The sequence below is a fragment of the Cebus imitator genome, unplaced genomic scaffold, assembly GCF_001604975.1.
Source record: "Cebus imitator isolate Cc_AM_T3 unplaced genomic scaffold, Cebus_imitator-1.0 Scaffold192, whole genome shotgun sequence".
NCBI lineage: Eukaryota > Metazoa > Chordata > Mammalia > Primates > Cebidae > Cebus > Cebus imitator.
Genome location: NW_016107507.1, coordinates 3,602,095 through 3,629,322, shown reverse-complemented (window position 1 = coordinate 3,629,322; position 27,228 = coordinate 3,602,095). Strand labels below are relative to the sequence as shown.

The 27,228-nt window shown below is 54.7% G+C and overlaps 1 protein-coding gene across 13 annotated transcripts in view; it reads left to right on the top strand.

The window, feature by feature from the left end:
* The window catches only part of WNK2 (WNK lysine deficient protein kinase 2), a 139,257-nt gene that overhangs the window by 12,822 nt on the left and 99,207 nt on the right, over positions 1 to 27,228 (top strand). The window lies entirely within an intron of this gene.

Here is a 27,228-nt window from a genome sequence, read left to right as displayed (position 1 = left end):
TATCTGTGTCTGTGATTTCCTGACCGATTTGCAATTTACCTCTGAGTACTTCAGCCTGCTTCTCCTGATAGGAAGGAGGATGTTCCCACGTGGCCTCCACCCCCTGCCTCGCTCCAGGCACTCCGGGATAGGACCTGAGGTGCTCAGTGAGGTCTCAGATGGGTGAGCTGCGCTTTCCAGGGAAGGGATCTGGGAGCCAGTCAAGGATCGTGTGTTCTGTCTGGTTGTCATGTCAATTTCAATCCAGAACAGCCCCTCCACTTTTTATTATTATTGTTACTAAATCTTTGAGCATTGTCTTCTGAAGGCTTAGGGCCAGTGGTCTCGCATGGAGACCCCGCCTGGATCTGCGTGGTGCTTCTTTTTTCTTTTTCTTTTTTGCATGGGAGTCTCGCTCTTTCGCCCAGGCTGGAGTGCAGTGGCGCCATCTCGGCTCATTGCAACCCTCTGGGGTTCAAGTGATTCTCCTGCCTTGGCCTCCCGAGTAGCTGGGATTACAGGTGTACGACACCACGCCCAGCTAAGTTTTATATTTTTAGTAGAGACGATGTTTCACCATCTTGCCTAGGTTTGTCTCGAACTCTAGATCTCAGGTGATCCGCCTGCCTCAGCCTCCCAGAGTGCTGGTATTACAGGTGTGAGCCACTGCACCAGGCCCTGTGTGGTGTTCTGTACGACTGTGAGGTTGTGTATTCCTGGCTCAGGTGCTGCATGTGCAGGTCAGATCTGGCCAGGCTGCCCCTGTGGGGGACCTAGAGGAAGTCAGAGTGCTGTTATTAACACAGAAATAGCCGTGCTTATATTGGTGGGGCACCACTGTGTGCTCTAGAAGCATATCTGCTCCCCAGGAGGGAGGCACTGTGATTCCCCCCTCAGTAAATTTTCCCAGTTTACTAAGGAGGAAACTGAGGTACAGGAAAATACAGAATGTTGCCCTGTGTACCCAGACAGCCAGGGGCTGAGTGGGAGCCTGCACAGCCTGAGAAGGGTGGACTGCAGGTTCGGGTGGTTCTGGGGCTCAGGGTCATCCTGCTTCCTCCTCCCTTTAGGCGCCGGAGGCCCCTGAGCTGGAGCTGCCCTGCCTCCGTGTTAGGTTGGGTGGTTGATGCTACCAGGACTTGCTGCCAGCCTTGTGGAAGCTGAGTGGCCTGAAGTCTCCCCAGGCAGGCGGGGCTTGCTGGCAGGGAAGCTGACGGGGAGCCACCTGTGGCCCATCCAGCTTCTTTGGGTGGGCCCCTCCTCACGCCTTACAGAAAGCCCTGCTCACCCAGGTAGGGGCGTAGGGGCTGGGCTGCCTTGTTTCTCCCACCTGGCAGCCCTGGACCGGCTCCACTGAGTTGGGGGAGGGTGCCTGGGCATTGGGTTTTGTGGGGATGGATGGGACGGCCTCTGTGGAGGGGATGCTTCCTAGGGAAGGTGACATGACAGACATGGATGCCTGATGGAGGAGGAGCTGTCCACAGCCTCCATCCTCTGACGTGGCAGTTTTTGCTTTGGTATATGCCCTTCTTAGCTCGTTTTTTATACTCTTGGGCATTTTTGCTAAGTCATGATCATAGCCTCGGTGCTGATATGTGCAGTGCTGGTGAATTGCCCAGGCCACCTCTGGGCCCCCATTCCCTGCCCAGCCCTGGCCCTGCTGCCCCCGCTGTCCAGCCCTGCCCTCTTGCCCCATTGCCCTTTCACCCCTGTCCTTGCTGTGCAAGACTTAGAGTTGAGCTGGGAAGCTTTGTTGCAGTTGGTTGAGTCAGGCCTGGGTCAGACCTACTTGTCATCCTCTCGCTGGGTCAGTTCAGGGCGGGTGGAGGTCTGGCTCCAGCCTGGCTCTCTCCAGCTGGACCCAGGCTCCCACATACCCTGCATGCCTCCAGGCTGTCCCCTCTGGCTGAAGGTCCTTGTGTGGGCCTGAGACATGTGGGCAAGTCTCCTTGCCCTCTGTGGGGTGCAGCTTCTCAGCCTGGCTGTGCTGGGGTCACACGGGCCTCCCACAAGAAAGATGACCCATGCCTGGCGTCTGAGTGGACCACCTCTCTCCCATTCTGGCAGCACCAGGACTGAGCCGAGATGCTTACCTGTGATTTTCTTGTTTTCAGGCTTTCCCCATGGTCGAGGCTCTGGACCCGGTGACCTCCCACTGTAGGCCTGCCTGGGTTGGTGACTCTAGGCTACCCCACGCCACCTGGTGGTGGCTGGGCTTGTGTGTCAGGCAGTGGGAGACGCCCTGGGCCTCCCGTCTGGCCCTGTCCTGTGTCTTCAAGTTAGGCAACCATCTTCCTGGGTTAGCCAGCTGCAAGGCTGTTAATATCTGCCCGGACAGGTCTCTTGGAATTTCTTGTCTTTAATTAAGAGGTTCGAGCAGCGCAGTGGATTTGTTTTTTGGAAGAAGCATTGAAAACACAAAGCTATGGAGAAGAGCTAGGAGGGGCAGCGGTTGGGCAGGTCATGTGTGTGTCCAGGGTAGCCCCAGCCCGGCACTCCGTCCCCTCAAGGGTGGTGAGTGACAGGCCATGCTGAGCAGGCGTTAACGTGGGGTGGCTGCCTGGCTTAGCTTCAGCCTCCCTTGCCCTTGGCCCCACCTGGGGGTGCACGCCATGGGGGAGTCGCAGGATTAAGGTGCTGAGGCGCAAGGGAGGGTCCATCGCATGGAATTGTTGACTCTGACACTCTTGGGGCCATGGACGGTTTATCGGGGGGCCTCCTCGAGGCCTGGCCTTGCTTTCTGGACCCTAGAGCCAGAGGTCCAGGGCAGGTTTGTCTGATGGGGTGTCCAGCCTGTGTCTGTCACGGTTGTAGCAGGTCCTGGGGCAGCTGGAAGTGGCTAGGTGGTCTTTACAGGAGGGAGACCCCGGTCTGTCTGCCCAGAGGAGGGCACGTTTCTGCACGTTCCCTCCAGAGCCAGCGTTGATGGAGAGTCCTAGTGAAGGGAGCTCAGTTGCTGGCTGGACGATGGCGGCCTACTGCCCCCTTCAGCCTCTCAGCAATTCGATGCCTACCCTGGGCTGCCGGTGCCCAGTTCCTCAGCCTGTCAGTCCGTCTGGTGCCCTGGGCTTGGTGTGGTTGGATGCAGTGAACCGTGGCTGAGTTTGGGGGAAACTGAGCATGGCCCTCCTGCTCTTGGGACCTTTCGGGCCTCTGGATTGCGTGGCTGAGAGGTGAGACAGCCACGTGGGCCCAGGGTGTGGGCCCAGACGCCACGTGTGCCATTTGTAAAAAGAGGATTAAAAGAGAGGCATGAAAGCGAATAAACTTGGCTAGGAGCATTTATGGGACAGAGGACAGGGTGAGCTGAGGGAAAAGGGCAAAAACCTTTAGAACAGCTAGAAACAAATGAAACAGCAGCAGATAAAAAATACAGGGAAATGATTTTAAGATAGAAAGGCACAGGTATTTTTCTTTCTTCTTTCTATCTTTTTTTTTTTAGACAGGGCCTTGCTCTGTCGCCCAGGCTATAGTGCAGTGGCACGATCTCAGCTCACCGCATCCCTCGCCACCTGGGTTCAATCGATTCTCCCTCCTCAGCCTCCTGAGTAGCTGGCACTACAGGCGCGCCTCCACCCCTGGGTAATCTGTTTTTATTTTAGTAGAGACAGGGTTTCACCATGTTGGCCAGGATGGTCTCAATCTCCTGACCTCGTGATCCGCCCACCTCGACCTCCCAAAGTGCTGGGATTACAGGCGTGAGCCACAGCGCCCAGCCAGGGACAGATATTTTTCTTTAAATATAAAGTATACAATAATAAAATATAAATATTAAAGATAAAAATATAAATATAAAAGATAAAATATAAAATTTGTGTTCTTTAAAGATAAAATGTAAATATAAAATGTAAAGGAAAACAAAATGCTAACAGCGAGGGGCTTTTTTATTGGGGTGGATTTTTAGGGACAGGTAGTGTGTGTGCGGCCCCTTCCCAGTGAGGGCCTAGGTGTCGCCTCATGGCAGAGGGTCCCGGTGCCACCGATGCTTTCCGTCCTGTGGCTGCACACTGCCTGCTTTAGGGTCCTGCTTGGGATGAGTCTTTGTGCCTGGCCCTCTGTGCCAGTCAGGATGCCCCTCAGGACGCCCCTCACCTCAGCTGTCAGCATCCCCTCTGTGTGGCTGAGTGCGTTCCACTGTCTGCTTGTCTCTTGCCAGCTGTGGACACCTGGACTGTTGTCTGGGCCGAGAGTGTTCTGAGCAAGGCTGCCCAGTATTCACACCTGGCTGGAGGAGCAGGGGGAGTGGGGGACACGTCCAGGTGGGCTGCTGACCTGGCCTTCATGGCTTGAGGCCCCTTCTTGCCTTCCTGGGTGGGGTGATCACACTGCATGGTCTTGGCAGCCTGGGAGGCGGAGCATGGAGGACACGTTCCTGGCCACGAGGTTCATTCTTCCTGCTTGCAGAGCTTAAGGGAGCAGGGCTGAGGTCTCAGCTATGCCTGGCCTGTTGCTAGCCCTAGGGCACTGTATGCAGAAAACTAGCACCTAAGCCCCAGGTGGGACATGTCTGAGGGCTGTGGATAGGTCCTGCTCTGCAGGAGGCCCTCCCTTCCCTGCCCTGCCCAGGGCTGCATGCCAGACCATGTGCCTCCCAAGTGCCCAGGACCTGTGCCTCCCCTGTGTCCTGGGAAGAGCCCTTTTGGCTCATATCTGGCCTGTCTGAAATGGCCTGTCAGCCTCTGTAAATATTTGATGAAGGCAGTGATAAAAAGACAAAGCCATGCTCTGTTCCCCGAGGGGAGTGAGATGGTGACATTGGAACGTTCCGGCCCTGCCGGCTGCTTCCCTGAGCCGTTTGTGGATGGGGTTCAGGCAGGCCCTTTGTGTCCGCACTCCCACTCACTGCAGGCCAGAGCGGAGCCCCTTAGGGCCTGGCAAGGCTGAGCAGAGACAGTTGCCAACTTTCCACCTGGAAACCCAGCTGGGCCGGTGAGGGCTGCTGGCCGTGCTGGAGGTCACAGGGCGTGGGGCGGGGAAAGTGTGTCTTACCCTGTGAGGCTACCTGGGGCATACGTAGGCCCCAGCCTCCAGGTTGGCTTGGGGAAGTGAGGGGCGACTAAGGTTTGGCGTGGGACCCTGACTATACGAGACAGCTCTGTGCCCAGACACCGCTGGGCCCTGGTGGGGCGGCCGCTCAGCACAGTGCAGGCTGCTCCCACCCACACCCTACTCCATGGCTGACCCCACGCTCCCAGCTCTGCTGCATGTGGGGGCCGGGTGTGCATTGAGGGCTCGCTTGTCAGGGCCTCTGCCAGGCCCTGTGTGCGCGAGCGCGTGCGTGTGTGTGTGTGTGCGCGCGCGCGTGTCTCATCTTTGGCTCACTTGCCAGGGAACAGGCCTGCCCCTCTGGTGCTTCCGTGGGAATGAGGAGCCCTTTGAGTCGACCTTGCGGAGGGGCCACCTGCCCCGTGGGCGGTCGGCCCAGCCCTACCAGGGGAGGGGACGCTTTCTGCTTGGGAGGGGCAGGAACTGCTGCAAGGCGCAGCTCTCAGGGAGGGGTGGGTATTTGCACGGCTGATGGCCTTTCCGCAAAAGGTTTCTGCTGTGTTTTCTCTTTGGGGGAGGGAACATTACACGTGGGTGGAGCTGGGGCAGGTGGCGCGGTGGGGGCTGAATCTGGAGGGTTGGAAAGGCCTTTATCTCTAGTGTGATTCTGGACACCGCAGTGGCCCGAGCTAAATGTTCCTCCCTCACTGAGGCCTCCCCGAATCTGAGGTTTTCCCTGGGGCAGGGGCACTGAGGCACACATAGCTTGTGCTTGCTGAACACTTATAGCTGGAAGGCTGGCTTGGAAGGGCTATGCTGCCTTTGCAGGGGTGGGGGTTCCTGCTGGGGTAGATATAACCGTTTTTCCTGCAAGGACCATGTCTGAGGCCATTTACGAGGCACCCAGGCTGGTATCCACGTGGCAGCCATTGAAGGAGAGGAGCCTCTGGGGCTTGTGTCCAACTGGGTGGTGCTGGAGGGTAGGGGGGCATAGGATGCTCAGAGCCCCAAAGGTCTTGTAGGGTGGAGCAGTGATGCTTCTGCTGGAGGGAGGGGCCCAGAGCTTCTTGGGAGGGGAGCTGGGATGGTCCTTCCTGGGGGCTGCAGGTGTGAGCCCAGTAGGGGAACCCCAGGTGTTCTTTGCTGAACTCAGCTCAGGACCTTGAGCTGCAGTGAGGCAGCCTGGGGCCCAGTGGGCCAGGGGCTTGGCCCAGGGAAAAGTGTGGCAGTCAGGACCATGGACGGAGTGGACAGTGGTCTGAGTGGAGGGCACTGGTGGCGGGTGGTAGCAGAGGAGCGGCCACCTGTGCCGGGGAGGCATGACACAGGGTAGGGGGGGGGCTTTGAGGGATGCTGGCCGAGTGAGGAGGTTTCCGGTTTTCATTGAAAGAAAGAAAAAGCAAATGAGAACAGGCAGCACTGGGGAGCTGGGAGACGCTGGCCACAGAGAAGGTTGGGAGGGAGCCTGTGGGATGGGGCTGCAGGGGCTGTCCAGGCCAGGGGCTCGGGGGCTGGGAGGTAAAGGCCTAGTCCCTGCAGCCTGTGGACATGCCACTGCACGCGGTAGAGGTGACTTTGCAGATGGGATTAAGTTAAGCATCTTGAGACGGGGAGATCGTCCTGGGCTGTCAGGGTCAGCCAGATGTCGTCTCTAGGCCGTCCTAACAGAGAAGGGGGTGTGGCCATGGAAGAGGAGGCAGGGGCCGTGGGACCGGAACAAGGGGCGTGGAACTGCGAGAGAATAAAGGTGTTGTTGGAAGCCCTGTGTGTGCTGATTTGTTACGGAAGCTGGGGGAGGCTGCTGCGGCCTGGTCACTGTCCCCACTGGTTACCCACACAGCCCCGTGGACATGGTGCAGCCGGGGCAGGCCAGGCACCCTGTGGCAGGGATGTCCTGGGGGCTTCCTGGACCAAGCTCCCTGAGCAGGGCCCAGAGGCATTGATGGGGCCTCGGGGTGTCAGGGAAGCTGGCTGGTGTGTTGGTGGGGGAGTGTATTCTGGCAGGTGCTGGAGAGGAGAGGGCTGACATAAGGCCACACTGAGGAGGTGTTTTAACTGCCTGCCTGGTCAGTGGGTACTAGGGAGCCACTGAAGTTTCCTCGGGGAGAGGGTATGAAAACCATTCAGGGATGTGGGCTTCACAGCTATCTATGAGGTGCTGGGAGTGGGAGAAGCAGAGGGGAGGGCAGCCTGAGTGCTCAGCATTTCTGCAGGGGAGGCAGATGAGGGCAGGCAGAATTGATGGCCTGTGCTGGCCACATGGAATAGGGTTATGGCTTCCAAGAGGTGGGGAGGCCCAAGCACCTGCCGGTAGAACTGCCCAGGTTTGGAGTGGGGGCCAGAAAGGCGGGGCCAGCCCCTTGGGCTGTGGGTTCCAGGAGGATTCAGAGTTCTGAATGCGCTGGGAAGCCCCACTTTCCCCCAGCAAACTGTCGCTGGGTACCCAAGATACCTGGCATGGGGGATGCTGCAGGAACAAGTGCTGGCTCCCTCGGAGGGGCAGGGGCAGGGTGGATGCTGACTCTGAGCCCTCTCCGGCTGGGTGTGCAGCAGGAAGGGACGGAGTGGGTGTTTGGAGGCTCTGTGACACCGGCTGGCGTTCAGGGTCCTGCCTGGCCCTGACATGAATGTCTCAGCAAATTGTCAGCACTGTCCTGGGCTCAGGGAGCCTCAGAAAGTGGGGACACCTGAGGGCACCAAGGAGGACTATGGGTGTGTGGTGGGGGTGTGAGGACCCCCAAGCTGGGCAGGGCCTTGGAGCTGTGTGTCTGGTGGCTTTGGATTGACCTTGTCCTGCCTGGCCCTGGGTGAGGACAGAGGAGGCCTGAGGCCAACAGGGCTGGAGAGCTTGTCATTGCTGGAAGCCACAGACCAAGAAGTGAACTGAGATGGCAGGGGCCAGCTTCAGGTCAGGGGAGGCCAGTGGATATTAGAGTTAGGCGCTCTAGAATATCTTGGATGTGTTGGGTTCAGATCAGAGCTGTGTTAACGTCTGTGGGAGGTCCTGCTTTCCTCCATCCACTCTGGTACAGATTTTCCAGTTGGGAAAACTGCCCCTCCTCACCCCTTCATCTGTGGATCAATGTTACCAGTGACTGGAGAGGCTTGATCCCGCTTCCTAAGGTCAGGGCGTCTCTCAGCACAGATGTGTCAGTGAGCAGGTGACCACTGTGCAGGAGGGCCAGTGCCAGCCTGCGCCGGGAGTGGGCAGCCTGTGTGCAGGTGGGAGCCCCTGAGCCCCCCAGGTCTGGAGAGGCCGTTGACCCCAGTGAGTGGGGGCTGGTACTAAGGCTCAATGCTGCCGCAGGTCCCCTTGTTCCTGGGGGCCCACCATGCTGGCCTACCTCTGTCGTCCCCCGCTCCCTGCTGATCAGTCCCTATCCATCCCCGTACCCTGTGCCTGGCCCCCACTCTGTCCCTCGGCCAGCCCAGCGGCCGGCTGTCTGGAGCCTGGTCTCCATAGCAACAGTTGCTGCTGTGGAAGCTGGCGCCCGCTCAGCCTCATCCCGTGGGGAGGTATTTTTGGCACTGCTGAGGGATTTTATTTTATCTTTGGTGTTGACTTTTACTCTTTGAGTGACACAGACAGAGCTGGGGGCAGCCTTTGAGAGGCTTCTCTCTCTGGGGGACGTGGTGTTGAGGCCCTTTCTCCATGGCCCCTTGAGCTTGGGGTCCTCTGAGTGTCTTTCTGCTGGGGACACTGGCTCCATGTGATGCCAGTGCCTTCTGGCAGCCTCTGGGCCATCAGGTCTCAGGCTCCAGACTGCTGGGGGCTTTGGATGGCAAGAGGGAAACCAGGGATGGGTTTGAGCCTCAGGTAAAGCCAGCAGTTTGGCGGTGACATCCCTGGAGGCAATTGTTGGGTGCTGACTGTAGCCTAGAACCCGTGCGGAGGCCTGGGGCACAATTTTATGGGATCCTCCTGCCCACGGCCCGTTTCATAGAAGAGGAAACTGATGCTGTACAGGGTGGTGCCTGAGGGGCATGCTGGTCACAGGGCATCTCTGACGTCTTCTGTCCTCCCTGCCAAGGCCCATGTAGACAGTGTGATCTGTCTGGAGTCCATGTTTTTTTCCTAACATGTGGGGCCCCATCTCTTTGGGGTTTGGGGCTGTCCCTTTTGAGCCCTCTGGTGCTGGTGGACAGGCCAAGGTGGGTACAGGGAGTTGCCAAGGGTTGTGGGCACGTGGACTTAGGGTGCTAGGGGAAGCCCCACTCCTTCACCACCCTTGCCCTGGTGGCTGAGAGCACAGCATTTGGGATGTACTTGACTTGGCTTCAGCCCTTGTCCGGGGACCCAAGAGCCCCTGAGAAGTACGTGGCTTGCCCCACCCTAGCCCTGGATGCACCGGGGAGTTCTGGCTGGGGGTGGGGGTGGATTTCTAGGCAGCCATATTTAGTGTCCTTGGATGGGACAATACTGTGGAGGGTGGGTCGTGTGACTTGGTAGGTGTGCTGTCCCAGGAGCCAGCACTGTGCAGATGCATGCTTGGTCTGCCCTTGAGGTGTGAGTGTTGACCATGGTCCCCAATGCTTCTGCTGCCATCAGGGGCCCCGAGTTTTGAGGATGGACAGGAGGAGGCTTCCTGGGGAGGGCAGCAGAGTGCAGGTGCAGAGTGGCACCTGCTTGCCTGAGGCTGCTCTTTCCTCGTGTTTCTAGGTTTTTCTGGAGATGCGCTGTGGCAGCAGCTGGGTGTGCAGCAGCCTGGGGTTACGGAGGGTGGGACATCAAGAGGAGGCAGTGTGTTTTGTTTTGGTTCTGCCACCCCTGGGAATGGGGAGGACTCCCTGGCCCTGTCTCTTCATCTGCTGAATTAGGAGGACAGCTCCCAGTTTGCAGGGGTGCCTTGGGGCTGCTTGTGATGCCCACCCCTGCCAGGCTTGGAGAGCAGAGAGGGTAATACGTGGGGCATCCAGATGAGAGGCCAGGCCGCTGTGCAGGAAGCTGAGACCAGAACCCCCAGGCAGTATTATTAACCCATGATCATGGGAACTTGCAAGCAGACCCGAAAGTAGAGGATGCCTGAGAAACCTCACATCCCCCGCCACCCTGTTGTCAGGGTCTCCGGTATGCCCTTTACCTTGTTCTAAAATGCTTAGGCCGGGCCAGCACTCCTAAGTTGCAGGGTTTGACCTGCCTCAGATCTCTGGGGGGCTCTTGTCCACCATTTCCGTATAGGCAGCAGACCTTCAGCTCTCCGCCAGCTCCTGAGGAGGGTTTGCATCTCCTGTCATTCATGACCTCCCAGTCAGCATGCAGTAGGTGTCCAGTGCACGCCCAGGGTGATCAAGCCAGCCCCTCCTTTTTTGGCCTCTTCAGGAGGAGCCCAACAGGCTGGTGGAAGCTCAGGCTGAAGCATTTCGGGTTTGTGAGCTTTACAGAATTGGCAATTCTGTCTCCAGTGAGTGTATTTGGTGCAAACCCCAAAGCCATTTATAGAACAGATGCCAGAGGGAGCACTTGAGGAAATTAAACTCCATGGTAACCTCACTGTGGAAATGAAAATAGCCTCACTGTTAGCGCTCTGCTGCTGGCCTAAGTCACGGGCCAGGATCTGGGTGCCTGCAACTGGGAGGCTTGCTCGCTGCCGGCACCCACGCCTCTCCGGGCGCTTTTAGTTTTGTGAAGTTTGGTAGATTGCGGAGAATTTGGGAAATAGAGGAAAGGAAAAAAATTCCCGTGGGTTCAGAGAGAACACAGTCACTGTTCTCGTTCACAGTTCCATTCTCGTGCCAGTGGACTTTACGGGGACAGCTTCGTGTCCCACCCTTCCACGAGGCACCTTGACGCCTGCTCCCGTCCTCCTTGGTCCAGGGGCTTCGTGGACTGCCCTGAGGACCTTCATCTCCTCCCCAGGCCCTGCCTTCTGCGTTGGGCTTTTCTTGCTATTATAAATAATGCTGCAGTGACGATTCCCAGACCCAACACACAAGCATCTGTTTTGATTGGTTTCATTGTGGCAGAGCCTGGAGGGGACATTCCCAGGTCCAAAGCACCGGCTTTGGAGATGGGCGTCCCTTGTCACACCACCCTGCTGGAACTGGACGTTACCACTGAAAGTGGAGTTTTTGTGTTAATGTTATCTGCCTCCCTCTCACTTTATATGCTTCTGGGAAATATTTTGAAAACAATAGAGGTAACACGTTTTTGTAGAGAAAGGAGAACCACCCACACTCTTGTCGCTCAGGCTGAGAGGAAGGCCTCATTTTTGTGTGTCCTGTCATTTGGCTGGTTGCCCTGTGTGCATGTTTTCTGTGTGTCTGTCTCCATGTATACATGTTCTCCATGTGCATGTGTTCTGCGTGTGCACTTATTCTCCATGTGCCATGTTCTGTGTGTTTTGTGTGCACATGTTCTGTGTCTGCATGATTTGCGCATCTGTGTATTCTCCATGTTCTCCATGTATGCATGTCCTTATGTGTGCTCTGCACATGCACATGTGTGCCTGTGTTCTGTGTGTGTTCTTTATGTGTGTGTTGTGTGTTCTGCAGATGCAGGTTCAGCATGTGTGCATGTCCTCTGTGTGGGCATGTTCTGTGTGTGCATGATTTGCGCATGTGTCCTTGTGTGTGTTCTGCACATGCACATGTGTGCCTGTGTTCTGTGTGTGTTCTTTGTGTGTGTGTTGTGTGTTCTGCAGATGCAGGTTCAGCATGTGCGCATGTCCTCTGTGTACGCATGTTCTGCAACTGTGTGTGCTCTGCGTGTGTGCTCTGCATGTGTGTTCTTTGTATGTGCATGATCTTCGTGTGTGTGTTCTGTGAGTGCATGTGTCCTCCATGTGTAGGGTTCTGCAAGTGTGCTGTTCTTTGTGCATTCACACGCGTGCAGCAGAGCCCCCCCTCTGATGGTGTCTTGATGACCATGGCTCCGGGGGTGCTTGGGTCTTGGCAGAACAGCCTCGTCCTTGAGATTTTCCTTTACGATCAGACCAAGAGATTGCAGCTCTCCTGTCAAACCGTGGCCTTGAGGACCCTTAGGAATAGCTTTTTTTCTTTGAAATTGTTTCCTGGAGAGAAACAGCTGAGCAGAAGGACGTAGACCTTTGAGCAGGGAAATGGGGTGGTGTGGCCAGCTCCACCCCAGGTAGGTGCGAGCACCTGGCAGCCTCCTGGTACAGAGTCCATGGCAATCTCCTGGGGTCCGGGATCCAGGCCGTTTGGCCACAGGGCAGGCCTGTGGCGCCTTGGTCATGTGTGCCTCAAGGCTGGGACATGCTGGTCTCTGTGCCTGCTCACCGCCCCCGCCCGCTGTGTGTGTGCACAGGACAGCTGCGGGCTGGGGCTGTTTGCTCTCTGTTGGGGTGGCCCAGGGAACACCTCAGCCCTTGTATGCCTTTGAGATAGGGCAGGTCTTGTGGCCTGAGGTGGACCCTAGCCCCCTCTCCCTCGACGCCGAGACCCTGGTTGAGGCCTCAGGAACCTTAATTTGGAACATCTGGGATTCTTCTGGCCTTGGTTTGTTGTTACCACTTCAGAGGGGGTCCTGTAGCGTTTTGGGGTGGTGCTGAGGAAGAACAGCTCTGAGGAGAATGGGGAAGCTCCCAGGGCTGCGCCGGGGTGGAAAGAACAAGGCTGCATGTGGCAGAAGTGGGCCGGGGCCTCTGAGCCAGGCCTGCTGGTGGCATTGGCTATGTGGCCTCTCTGGGTGCCTCAAGGCAGGGTGGAGTGAGTGCTGAAAGTCACCACTGCTGATGGTCCAAGCCCGCCCTTTGGCCAGGATCCGGGGAGATTCTCCATGTCATTTGGCAGGAAGCCCGTGGGGGTCTGTCAGGGTCACATGGTGCCTGTGACCCTACTCTGACTAGGGGATTGGTGGGACACCCCCACAGCATGGCCAGGGAGGAGCCCCACACCTGTGGGCAGCAAGAGTGTGACCTCTCTGTGGCCTGGGAGAGATGGAAGATGCATTTCCATGCTGTGGTGGGGAGGTGGGGGTTCCCCTCTTTGGGGCCCCACTGTGAGGGTGGTGGGGTTGGGCAGCAGTCCCACTGCCTGACCCCGCACACTTGGGTGAGCAGGGCCCATGGCTGGTGTTGCTGATCCGTCGACGGCCTCATACACTGTCCCCACGTAAGTGACTTCTCTGCCTCTCTGCAGTAAGCATGCTCCCACCCCAGGGACCTGGGCTGCGGTGATTCTGAGATTTGGGAAGGACAGTGGGGTATTGAGGGAGCTGGGGCTGTTTGTGTTGATGGAGGGGTAAGGGATGGGCAGGATGGGCAGGGATGGGGGACTGGGGCATTGCTCACTGTTGGACCCTTGCTGGGTGACTAGAGGTGCTGGCCACAGTGTGAGCCCGGAGCAGACCACTGGCTGCCAGGCTGTGGGATTGGGTCAGGGGCGGCTGTCAGGGTAGTGGGTGGGACCCCACTGTCTGCAGCTGCCTCTGGGCCCATTGAGCCCAGGTGCTGGGGAACTCACCTCTCTGTACACGTGAGTGCTGGGGCACTTGAGCCTGTCCCGCATCACCCTTGTGACCTGTGCTCTTACTCAGATCTGTCCACCTTCTGAGCCTGCTGAGATCACACCAGGCCCCTTCCTCGTGAGCCCACAGGCTCCACGATGCATCCCCGAGCAGGTGAGGGTTCTTTGCCCTTCTGGGCCTCTGAGTAGAGGGCGAGATGGGCAGGCCTGATGCCTGGGGGCCAGTCTCTACTGCTTCAGGGTCCAGGGCACCATCATGGTCATTTGTTCTCCAGATGTTCATTGCCTCTTTTGTGTCCCAGGCTGCGTGAGGCCAGCACAGACATGGACTTGCCCACCTTTGGGTCTTAAAGCTGTGTCCAGCTGGGGCTGTGATGGGAGCCCCAGAGACTTCAGTGGTATCTGTGGGAACATGTCCCAGAGGATGTCTTCCCTCATGCGCTCATCTCATTCACTCATTCTCTCCCTCCCCTTCACTGACTCATTCATTCACTCACTCAGACATTCACTCATTCACTCACTTCACATTCACTCACTCATACATTCACTCATCCACACACTCACACATTCACTTACTCACTCATCCACTCATCCACTCACTCGCTCATGAACTTATTCACTTACACATTCACTCAGTCACTCATCCGCTCATCCACTCACTCACTCACTCACTCACTCATCCACTCACTCGCTTGCTCATCCACTCACTCATGAGCTCACTTATTCACTTACACGTTCACTCAGTCACTCATCCACTCATTCACTCACTCACACACTCACTCACTCACTCACTCACTCACTCACTCAGAACTACTGTCTCATCACTCACTCACACACTCACTCATCCACTCACTCACTCACTCACACATTCACTCAGTCACTAATCCACTCATGCACTCACTCATTCACACATTCACTCACTCATTTACTTATTCACTTATTTGCTCACCATTCAGTTACTCATCATCGGTGGTTCCCTCACTCATCATTCCTCACTCATTAGTTGCTTATTCATTTGCTCATTCATTCATTCATTCACTCACTCACCTATTCTAACTTTTCAATTGTGGGAGGTGTCTCCAGACCCTGCAGGAAATTACAAAATGGAGAGATTTCATTCCCTTTCTTCCCAGGCTACTCTAGGTTTCAGCGAAGCCAGACGTTGGGATAAGGATAGGTTAGTCATGCATGGAGCGGATTCTCTTGCTGGGCTTGGTGTGGCTTGCCTGCCTGGTGAAGTCACAGTGTGTGAGTGGACCCCTAAGCAGGACAGCATCCAAGAGAGGCTGGCCCCAGCCCCATCCATCTGGCTGACAGATGCCTACTCACCCTGCCCGCTCAGACGCTCCTATCTTGAGTCTTCCAGGACAAACCCTGACTGTGTTGTTTCTGTCAGGCCCTTCTCTCCCTCCCTCAGGCCCCCAGAGTGGCCTGTGGCCAGGGGCACATGATAGGGAGGCAGCCAGAGTCAGGCTGCCGAGGTTCAAGGTCCGGCCTGCCCCTTGCTAAGCTGCTGAGCCTGTCTGAGTCTCTACTTCCCTCTCTAAAATGGGAGCAGCATTGACAAGCAGGGCTTACAGGACTGAGCTCTCAGGGCAGAAGTCCTGTCTCAAGGTCACCTTCATGGGCCCAGTGTGTGGCTGCCTAGTAGATCATGACCAATGGCAGATGTTTGTTGGAGGGAGAGAGAGAGAGAGGAAGGTGTGGAGGAAGGGGTGTTTCTTCACCTCCGTGTGTGAGTGACAAAAAGAGAGACTCTCCAGACACATACCTTGGGCTCTCCAAGGTGTATGTTCTTGGGGTGTTTGAACTCAGCATTTTGGACTCAGCCTTGGTGCTGTTCCCACCTTTTGAAGGTGAATTGTCATAGTTGGAGGTGGAGAAGCTCCTGTGGGCACCAGACCTGAGCTTTTCTAGTCTAATCAGTCAAGGAGGAGAGGTGGCTTTCCCATCATTTGTGTGTCAGCCTACTTCCAGGGAGGGGATGGCTGTGCCCTGAGCTCTGTGTTGTGCTTGGGATAGTCTTCTGATCTTAGGAAGGGATACAAGTGCCGTCTTCCCAGAGTCGATTGGAGCAACAAGGATGGTTGTGCTTCTGCACTGGGCATGTCCTGGGAGGCCTGGGCTCTGAAGCTGGACAGTTGAGGAGGGCAGGGTAGCAGGTGACAAGAGGGCAGGGGTGGTGGGCTCTGCGAGGTGTGCTCTTTCCACTTGTCATTTTATTTCACTTCATTCATCATTTTTGGTCATTATTTGATCACATACTCATGTATCTGTGTAATGGTAATTTTAACAACCAATGTGTGTTCTCAGATGTGGCTGCCCTGTAACTAGACGAACTATTCGTGACTCTTTGGGCAGTTTTGAGTTTGCACTTACAAACTTTGTTATAGATTTGTTTATAGGTTATTAGTGGTTATGCTGGAGATGGCAGCAGGTATCCAAAGTTATTGAAGTTTGAGATAAACTAGCACTTTTACTGCATCCTGGGCAGTAGAAGCGTCTTAAGACATTTGAACTCCATTTACCCACTCTTCCCTCCTTTTCGTGATAATGTTATATAATTTAATCCTCCATGTCTTTTATATCTCATATGACATTATTAAATTGTTCTTTTGTATAGTTAATACTAGCAGAGAGTGACAATGACTGGTGCATTTATCCTTTCCATTGCTTTCTGTCTTTTCTTGCATTTCTGACACTACTTTCCCTTTACCTGAAGTCCTCTCCTTTGTACTCCATCTAGTGCCCATTCGTTGTTGCTGCTGCTGCTGCTGTCTCTGTCTGAAAGAGTCCCTGTTATTATTATTTTTCGAGTCCCTATTACTATTTTTAATCTTGTTGCCCAGGCTGGAATGCAGTGATGTGATCTCGGCTCACTGCAACCTCCACCTGCGAGGTTGAAGCAATTCTGCCTCAGCCTCCTGAGTAGCTGGGATGACAGGTGGCCACCACCACTCCTGGGTAATTTTTGTATTTTTAGTAGAGATGGGGGATTCTCCATGTTGGTCAGGCTGGTCTTGAACTCCTGACCTCAGGTGATCTGCCCACCTTGGCCTCCCAAAGTGCTGGGATTATAGGCGTGAGCTACTGCGCCTGGCCCTTATTCTTATTCTTATTCTTATAAAAAGAATAATTTCGCTGGACAGAATTTGAGATTAATAGTTTTTTTTTTTTCATCATCACTTTCTAAAAATTAAAAAAAAGTTTTTTTTGAGATGAGTCTTGCTCTGTGGCCCAGGCTGGAGTGCAGTGGCATGATCTTGGCTCACAGCAACCTCTGCCTCCCAGGTTCAAGTGATGCTCCTGCCCCAGTCTCCCAGGTAGCTGGGATTACAGGTGGGCACCACCACACCTGGCTAATTTTTGTATTTTTAGTAGAGACGGGGTTTCACCATGTTGGCCAGGCTGGTTTCAAACTCCTGACCTCCAGTGATCTGCCTGCCTCAGCCTCCCAAAGTGCTGGGATTACAGGCATGAACCACCACACCCAGCCTCTTCATCGCTTTAAGATGTTATTACATAGTCTTTTTCCACAGTTTCTGTTGAGGTCAGCTGTCAGTCTACTTGCTGCCCCTTTGAAGGTGGTGTCCCTCCCTGTCCCTTGCTGAGTTTACAATATTATCTTTGTGTTTGATTTTTAGGAGCTGTATACTGTAATGTGCCCAAGTGTGGCTTTCTTTGTATCTAATCTGCCTGGGGCTTTTAGCACTCCTTGAATCTACCGGTGTCTTGCTTCAGTTTTAGAAAATTTGGGGGCGTTATATTATTATTATTTTAGAGACAAGGCCTTGCTCTGTCACTCAGGGTGGAGTGCAGTGATGTAATCACAGCTCATTACAGCCTAGGACCCCTGGGCTCAGATGATCTTCTGATCTCAGCCTCCTGAGCAGCTGGAATTGCAGGCATGCATCACTCTGCCTGGATGTTTTATTTTATTTTACAGAGACAAAGTGTCGCTATGTTGCCCAAGCTGCTCACAAACTGAGGCATTATTTTTATTTATTATTTTTTGAGATGGAGTCTCACTCTGTCACTCAGGCTGGAGTTTAGTGGTGCGATCTCAGCTCACTGCAACCTCCACCTCCTAGGTTCAAACAATTCTTTCTGCCTCAGCCTCCCAAGTCGCTGAGATTACAGGTGGCTGCCACCTTGCCTGGCTAATTTTTGTTATATTTAGTAGAGACATTTTTGCCGTGTTGGCCAGGCTGCTCTTGAACTCCTGACCTCAGGTGATCCGCCCACCTCGGCCTTCCATAGTGCTGGGATTACAGGTGTGAGCCACTGCACTGCCCTTATTTTTAAAATACTGTTTTGGCCAGGTGCGGTGGCTCACGCCTGTAACTCCAGCACTTTGGGAGGCCGAGCTGGGTGGATCATGAGGTGAGGAGTTCAAGACCAGCCTGGACAAGATGGTGAAACCCTGTCTCTACTAAAAATACAAAAATTAGCAGGGCATGGTGGCGGGTTCCTGTAATCCCAGCTGCTCGGGAGGCTGAGGCAGAGAATTGAACCGGGGAGGCAGAGGTTGCAGTGAGCCGAAATCGCGCCATTGCACTCTAGCCTGGGCGGCAGAGCAAGGCTCCATCTCCAAAAAAAAAAAGAAAAAAAACTGTTTTGATTTCATTCTTTATACCCTCTTTTTTCAGAACCTGTTTGCACATAGGTTGGACCTTCTCCTTTGTCTTCTATAAGTTTTTTATTTTCTTTTTCATGTGCATTTATCCATGTTTCAGTTTGTTTGTTTTTTACTGGCTTCCCGTTTACTAATCCTCTCCTCACCTATGTCTAATTTGCTCTTGAACTCAATAGATGGGTTTAATTTTACTTTTTAGTTCTCGATTTCCATTTGATTCTGATTTCATAGATTTTAGTTCTGGTGAAATTATTTAATTGTCTTTCTTTTTTTTTCACCATACTAAATTTTTTTTTTTTTTTTTTTTTTGAGATAGAGTCTCACTCTGTCACTCAGACTGGGGTGCAGTGGCATGATCTCAGCTCACTGCATCGCCCGCCTTCGGGTTCAAGCAATTCTCCTGCCTGAGCCTCCTCAGTACCTGGGATTACAGGTGCGCACCACCATGCCTGGCTAAGTTTTGTATTTTTAGTAGAGATGGGTTTCACCATGTTGACCAGGCAGGTCTCGAACTCCTGACCCTCAGAAGATCCACTTCTGCCTCCCAAAGTGCTGGGATTACAGGTGTGAGCCACCACACCTGGCCTTGACCATGCTAATTGTACACTAATTTTAATTTCACACTGATTTTAAAGTCTGTGTCCGGTAACTGCAATATTTGGATCCCCTGGGAATGTATTGTTATCATCTATGTTTTTTTCTTCTTTTATTTTTATTTTTCATCATTTGGTCTTATCTCCTGATCTTCTTGGTCATTTTTTATTGATGTGTTTAGAAATTATGGACATATTTGAGGCTCTGAATGATTTTTTCTCTAGAGATTTACTTTTTGCTGCCTCTAGTAGGCAGCAGAATAAGAGCAAATCATCTTAATCCAATCTGGAATTGAACTGACTCAAAGCAGTCAGCCTTTGTGAGGGCTGGCCGGTCTATTTTGTTTTATCCAGCCTTCTGGTGTACAGCCCTTCTGGAAGGGCTAATCTGAAAGCCTGCGTGTCTACCAAGGTCTCTCTTCCTTGGCAGGCTCTGGGCTCTGATTGCTGTCTTCCCAACCCTGTTAGACTGCTGAAGTTCTGCCCTGCTGCTCTGCTTTTCGTGTACTGCTTATGCTGCTAATGCTCCAAGGGAGTCCTGTCCTATAGAAATGTAACGTGAGCCATAAATGTGAGCCATACGTGCAATTTTCAGCTTAGCAGTCACTTTAAACGTATAAGAGGAGCAGGTGGGAGCCAGGTGTGGTCACGGCTCACATCTGTAGTCCCAGCACTTTGAGAGCCCAAGGTGGGTGAAAACCCTTGAGGCCAGGAGGTTGAGACTAGCCTGGGCAACATGGTGAAACCCTGTCTGCAAAAAATACTTTAGCTGGGTGTGGTGGGTCATGCCTTTAGTCCCAGCTACTGGGGAGGCCGAGGTGGGAGGATTGCTTGAGCCTGGGAGGTCGAGGCTGCAGTGAGCCACAATCACGCCATTGCACTTCCAACCTAGGTGACAGACTGAGACCCTGTATCAAAAAACAAGAAACAAAAATTAGCTGGGTGTAGTGGTGGGCCCCTGTGGTCCCAGCTGCTCTGGAGGCTGAGGTGGGAAAATTGCTTGAACCCAGGAGGTGGAGGTTGGAGTGAGCCAAGATCACACCAGTGCACTTCAGCCTGGGCAACAGCAAGACTCCGTCTTAAAAAAAAAACGCCAGGTGTGGTGGCCCGTGCCTGTAATCCCAGCACTTTGGAAGGCTGAGGCGGGCGGATCATGAGGTCAAGAGATCGAGACCATCCTGGCCAACATGGTGAAACCCCATCTCTACTAAAAAAATACAAAAATTAGTTGGGCGTGGTGGTGCATGCCTGTAGTCCCAGCTACTCGGGAGGCCGAGGCAGGAAAATTGGTTGAACTAGGAAGCCGGAGGTTGCAGTGAGCTGAGATCGTGCCACTGCCTCCAGCCTGGTGACAGAATGAGACTCCGTCTCAAAAAAAAAAAAAGACCTAAAAAACAAACAAGTGGAATTAATTTTAACAGGTGGAATTTAGTATATCTAAAATACTATGTTTTTGATGTGAATCAATATAAAATTACCAATAAAATTCAAAAAACCTTTTAAGAAGATACTACATCACTGCCATGTACTGTGTGTGCACTTACAGAACATCTCAACCTGGACTGGCCTCATTTGAAGTGCACATTAGCCACATGTGTAGCTACTGTTTTGGGCCGCACAACTTTACTGGGAGAAGCAGTGCTGAGTGTGGGGTTTCCTTTTCTCCAGGAGAGTCGGGACGGTGGCCTGAGGATGAGTGATGCTGGAGGTTTATTTCATGCATGTGTGTGCTCTGCACCTGCTGTCTTGATTGTGGTCCCCAAGGCTCTTGCTGCCAGTTCCGGGAGGTACTTAGAAGTCAGTCAGTAGGATTGGGGAGCAGATGTGGGTAGGGGGGCCTAACCTCACCCCCACGCTGCTTTACACCTCCGAGGTCCTCCTGTGGCCCTGATCTCATGATGCTGGGGCCATCTGTTGGTGCCCTCACTCCCCTGTCAAGCAGCCTGGTGCCGTCCCTGGCTTAGAGGGACACCACAGATGTTTGTGCCTGGGTGTATGTTTATTCAGCAGACATCTCAGCCTGAGGCCAACACCAGCCTTGAGCTCCAGTAGCTGGGCTTCAGAGTCATCTTAGATCTTGGTGATAGCTTCGGCCACCTAGGGTTTCTGGGGAGGGAGAGAAGTGAGGTCTAGGTGACTTTATTCTGGGCGTAGGCTTAGAAGACTGAGCCAGAACCAGAGCTTTGTACAGTAGCAGGCAGCAGAAGGCCCCCCCTTCCTCAGTGCCCAGAACTGGGGGTCTGGGTACTTTCCTATGTTGGAGGGGTGGGGGTGGGGGTGGGGGGAAGGGCCCGCCTGGACAAGGGCCCACAAAACTCCGCAGACTATTAGATCCTCACCCACTGCCATCTTGGGGTGCCCTGAGCCTTTGAACCCTGTGTGGGGGCAGGTCATCACTGCAGAGTGGTGCCCCCAATAGCTTGGCCTCTGCAACTGTCTCCTCAGAATTCCATGGAACGCCATAGGATTCCACAGGCCTTGCCCTGGGGCTGCCCTGCCGCCCCACCTCACGGGAGCTGTCCTTGATGGTGGAGCTGCTAATCCTGCTGACTTGTGTCCCTGGTGCTATCCAAATCTATCTTTAGGTGTCCCTGTGAGAAGGGGCCATGGGGTGGGGCTGGCCCTTTCTAGAAACCAGATACATGGTGTGGTCAGATGCAGGGGTGGCCACCTGGCCTGTGCCCGCTGGGCTCCCAGTTACCTCGGGTAAGTGCCGATATGTCCTCCTGGGGAGGAGCCAGGCCTGCTCTCAGGAAAGTTTCTAGGGGTGGGATGGCCCTGTGGGGATTTCTCTTCCTCACTTGTGTACCCACTGGGCCAGCCCCGTTTTCATTTCATCCTGAGGTGAACCACTGCTCTGATCCGGAGCTGAGGGTACGAGCAGAAATTTCCCTGTCAGGAAGCAACGTCAGTGTTCCCTTGAGAACAGGAAAGGCCTCCTCCTTTGGGGCTGGCCCTGCACGGTGTCTGCTGGCTGTGCAGCTGCCTGTCTGTGTTGGGGTGTGTGTCTGGGTTGTGTCACTGTCAGGGCCAGGGCTCCCCCGGCTTCCTGGGGTTTGGTTGTCCTGAGTTGGCTGCCCAAGCTCACCCATCTGCCCCAGGGACCCCTCCCTCTTCCCCCTGCATCTGAGGGAGAATGGATGGGGGTGGGGAGCCTGGATGTGACAGGTTGACTCTCAGGACTCATGCAGGACCAGGGCAGCCTGCTGACCTCTGGCCTTGGAGAGGAAGGTGGCCACCCAGTGACATGGCACCAGGTTTCACAGCGGAGACCAGGGTCCAGGCCTGTGTCCCTCTGCCCCTCAGCTGCCCATGTTAAGCCCACCTTTAGGCAGGAGAGAAGGGCACCTGGATGTCCCTAGAGGGGCATGAGTTCAAGCTCTCTCCCTCCAGCCTAGTGGCAGGTGCTCTGGGACATGGTGGCCCCCTGACGAGGTAGGTTTCTCTCTGCTATTTTCCCCAAATGTGAATGCTCTGTATCTACCAACACCCCCGGTCCCACTGGTCAGCATGCCATGGGTGGGGCTGGCCACTGTCCCAGAGGGGCTGTGGTAGCCCTGGGTAGCGCTGAGTTCAAGTTCCTCCTGCTCCTCTCTTTCAAAAAGTGCATACCTGGACAAATGCTTATCAGTTCTTCTGACCGTAGTAGGGATACCTGGGTCCAAAGGTGTGGATATCGACCCTGGGGAGGAAGCCCTTTCACATTCCCCTCAGAGACTTCTAATGCTTAGGATGAAGTGTGGATCCTTTCCAAGTTTGTCATGGACTTTTAGCTCATAGTCTTCATTTAAGGATGCTGGTCCCTGGGGAGAACCCCATCCACAGAGGGCTGGGCAGGTGCCTGCTCGGGGCAGTGTGGGCCGAGGCTCAGCCCATCTGGGGTCCTACAGTTCTGAGAGGGGCCGCTCAGGCAGAAGAGGCTGTGTGGGGGCTCCTTTGCTTGTCTGGAGCTGTGTGGTGGTGACAGCCCACATGCCACATGCCCTGCTCCACCTGTTGCCACCAGCTTGCCCACCTGCTTCCTCGCTTGGGCTCTGTCAGTTGTGATCCAGCTGAGCGCAGGTGCACATGGTGCTGCTGGCCTTGGCGCCCTGCCCTGGAAGCCTGGAGTGTGCAGGCACATCCAGGCCCCACCTTGCTTAGCACCCCGCTCCTCCTGGCTGGGACTTCACCTGGCGTTGGAGGCCTGGGCCCAAAGGGGATCCCCCTCCCTCCAGGACAGGGTTCCCTGGCTGCAGGGTTGTGGGGGAGGAAGTCTTGGTTGTTTAAAGTGGTTCCCCCAGGGTGTAAATGAGCATGGATCCTGCCTGTTTGATCCACCAGTGGTCAGGGCTCCCTTGAAGGCAGGTGAACCACCCAGATCCCATGAGGGTGTATGCAGGGTGCATCTTACTGGCTGAGGGCTGGACGCTGTTAAGGGTTGGGTGCTGCTATCCACCCACTACACAAATGGGCAGCTGAGCTGAGAGGGTCAGTGTCTGAGCCTGGGTTCCACCCCTGTCCCTGCGGGTGGAACAGCCTTTCCTGCTCTGTCTATGTTGCCCAACACCAGTGCGGGATGGGGCATGGTAGGGAGCAGCTGAGGCCGGCTGTGCCAGCTGCCGTTCTGGGCAGCTGCACCTGTCAGCACAGCCTTGTACCAACCCTGATAAGATGTCTGACCTTTCCTGTTTTGTGAAGGGGGATGGGGCCCAGTGAGGTAGAGTGGACGACCCTGCAGCCCAGCCAGGAGCAGATGGGCGGAGACCAACTGGATGGTGCATCTTGGCTGCTGTTGGGCAGAGGGTTGGGTCTCACAATCTGGGGAGACCTCCGTGGGGTGGCCTGAGGAGGGGCCTGGGGTCTGCCTGACCCTGGGTGAGGGTCATGTTGCAAGGAAGGACCTCATCTTGTCTGTGGACTGCGAGGCTTCAGGTCCAGGGATAGGCTTTGTGGGTGCAGTAGGCCCAGGGAGTGGGCACCCTGGGAAGGCCCTGCCTGCCTGTGCTGCCCCAGCGTCTGGCCCCAGGTGGCCCACACAGTCCTGTCAGCTGCACCCCGTCATGGCTCATTGCCTCAGGGTTCCTGATGTGTCTGGGTTGCCCAGCTGTGTCCCCCTTTGGTCCTCTTTTGTCTTGGCCTTCATGGCTCCATTCTGTGGTCCTGCCCTCTTCCCGGGCTGCCCACCCATCTCTGCCATGTGGTGACAGCTCCACTGGCCCTGTCTTTGCCCACGATGGAGGGTGACGGGTGGGCCTGGGATGGGGAGGGCTCCTGCAGCCTGTGCTGTGACCAGAGCCCTGCACAGAGGGCTTGTCCCCAAACTGACTTGCTGCGCTCATTCTGGGCATGGGGGCTTCCTAATAGGCAGGTGGGTGGGGACCCCTGACCTCCCCTGGACCCCCCCTTGCTGCTGGCCCTTATGCTGGGCGCTGGCCTGGAGGCCTGCATGGACCAGGCACCACACCCATTGCATGTGTTCAGTAAAACCTAGAGGAGTCCCTGGGAGAGCTGCCAGCTGGTCCCAGGGAAGGACAGCTGGAGTTTTGTACCTGCTTGAGGGAGCGTGGAGAGTTCATGGCATGGCCATGGCAGATTCCCTCCACCCATCATCTACTGGCTGACAGGATCAGGCTTTCACAGTTTCAGAATCCACACACCAGAACGATGCTGGGCGTGCCTCCTTCTAGACATGATTTAGAGTCACTCACGGACACCCCAAGTAATTGGCACAAGAGCTCCATCTGGCTCAATAATGGAGGCACTTTCAACAAAATTAGTTATCTCTTTGCTTTGGTCAACTATTTACTGCTAATTTACGGTGGTGATTCAGTCCTGAAGAAAACCCTTTGGTCCCCAGAGTCTTGTGATCACAGGAAACTATGAAAAGCTAGATTCCAATAGGAATGATGTGATGGCAGGAAAGCGTGGTGGGCAGTCAGTGAGAGGCTTATGGGAAGAGCCGCGTCGTGTCCATCGGCTCTGTGGTAACGGAGGTGTGCTTCCTCGCTGGAGCTGGAGGTGCGTTGATTCACGTGTTTAGAGACAGCTGGTGGAGGACATCAGATTGCTGATATTTGGCTTCCATGGGAAACATTTCAAAGAACATTTTTTAAAAGTCGGTATTTACAAAATGCTGGAAATGGCATCTTCTACAACTGTTTGAACCTATGATGACACATTTTAGATCTCCGCTTACCCCTGGGGCAGGCACCTAGTTCTTTCTGTATGTGGGCGACCGGGTGAGTACCGTTGTGTGTGTGGCAGGGTCCCAGGTGGCTTTTAAGAGAGCGAAGCTGACTTGGCACCTCCCCTGATCCCTCTGCCCCTCCCCACTCCCTTTTTTTTGAGACAGGGTCTTGCTGTGTGGCCCAGGCTGGAGTGCAGTGGCAAGATCTTTGTTCAGCTGCAGTCCTTGTCTTCCGGGCTCACATCATTCTCCCATCTCAGCCTCCCAAGTAACTGGGACACCAGGCATACGCCACCACACCTGGCTAATAATTCTTCCCTCCCTTTTTAAAGAAAATAGTATGATTTATAAAAGCAACCAGAGGCCAGATATTCAAGTTCAGGCTTCTGCCTCAGAGAATTAGAAACTTCTTGGAGCCCATGACAAAGACGGCTGAATGTGGGAAGAGCCCAGTGACGCCGGCTCACTCCCAATGAGCACCTCCTTCTCTGGCTGCACTCACCCAGATGGAGGGTGGGACCTGGGACAGGTCACTGGCGTCAGGGTCCCTTTTCTGCAAACAACTCTGGGGGCGCATCAGCCTCTGTCTGTGACTCCTCCCACTCCTTGGCCCCTTTTATTTGGTGATGTCGGGAAAAATGTTCATCTTGATAATGATGTTCTTTTTACAAGCATGAATCAGAAAACACATACACTGGCTTACCTGTAAATGCAGTTATGTAGTCTGTTGCTCAAGATGAGGTTAAAGAGGGAACTTGGGTTTAAGGGAAGTGAGATTGTTTTTAGACTGGCAGTGAGTGTTGGAGGCAGTGGGTGGAAGAACTCTGTAAGTTTCCCCTTCGCTGGCCGATGGCGGGTGCCATCGGAATGGCTCCACTGAGCCCACCAGCCACTCGCTGCAGAGCAGGCCCAGTGCCTGCCTCTAGTTCAGGCAGTGCCCTGTTGCCTGGCCCCGCAGTGACATAAACCACCTGCTGTCCAAACATCACGCCCTGCCCAGAGGCCTCTTCCTCCAGGGACCCCAGACCCGCCCATGCCTTAGGTGGAGTTGGGGGTGCAATTCTGCCCTGGCTGCCTGAAACTGGAGCTTTTCCTCGGGGCCAGGGGTGCCCTGACTGGTAAATTTTGGCACAGTGTGTGGTTGCATATTTACCGGATTGTCATCTGTTGGCCGCTTTCCCCATGGGGCTGTGAGCAGCCCTTTCTGCACACCCGGAGCCTCGGTGACTATCTGAGCGACTCCAGACAGAGCATGGGGGACAGTGTGGCTTGCTGTGCACCAGCCATTCCTGTGCACTTGCCAAACCCTTACTTCCTGGAACCGGACCCAGATTCTCTCCTCACTTCATGGTGAAAGGGCGGGCAGAAGCCTGCTGGCCCCCAGCTGGGGTCGACTGGTTCAAATCTTACGGACCTGGGAGTGGCAGGGAGGCCCTTCCCACTAGGAGGGTGTAGAGTGTGTGGGGATGCCGGGCCTCCCTGGAGCAGTGGGGAACCTTCCAGGGGATGGAGGGGACAGAGGGGGACATGTATTTGGTGGAAGTCTCCTGCTATCTTCCCTGTGTGTCCCCATGGATGTCATGACTTTTGGGTGTGAGGACTTAAGTGACAAGGAGGTAAGTCCTTGGTTAGGCCTGAGCTCTAGCAGGGGCCTGGTGCCCTCGCATCTTGTACTTGGGGCCTGTGTCCTGGTTCAGTTCTCTGTGCATGGGACCGTTGTGGACCGAGATGCTCCACGCTTCCTTCGATTTTGACTTATGGCCCCACAGGGCTGCAGCGAGGCCCTGAGGCGGGCTTCTCTCCTGAGGCTCGGCCTTGCTGGTTCTGGGCAGCCCCCCCTGCCCAAGTGTGTGTGAGCCTCATCTCCTGGTGGGACCCAGTTCTGCCCCTTCAAGGGGTTGGATTTTGTGGTTCTGTGTTGCTAAAAGGAGGATGTTATAGAATCCCAAGTATGCCCCTAGTAGGTCTGACATCTCCAACTGTTGCCTGCTGGGGACTGTTCTGGCAGAGCAGGTTGGCCCTGAAATGTCACATTAGGGGGCTGCCTGCAGGCACCCTGGCATGTTCAGGGCAGGGACCTCTGATGCTTTCAGAGGAGAGCAACCCCTGGTGTGTTTCCCGGGTGCCCTGGGAGCACTGGGAAGGCCCATTGGGACCAAGAATCTTCTGACCACGCTGGCTGTGTGACCTGCATGGCCCCTGAGGGGCTTTGCTGCCCGGCTTAGAGGGTGCTATCCTGCCCCACCTGTGAGTAAGCCATAGGGCCTTTTCCCTAGAGCAAGTAAGAGCTGGCATTGTCCCAGAATGCCTTAAATCTTTTGTATCTGATTGATTTTCACATTATGAGGGAACAAGAGCCATGAATTTGCATAGCACTGGGGACTTGGTAGGAGGAAGATTGGTGCTGATCGACCTTACCCTCCAGTGCCTGGGAGGGA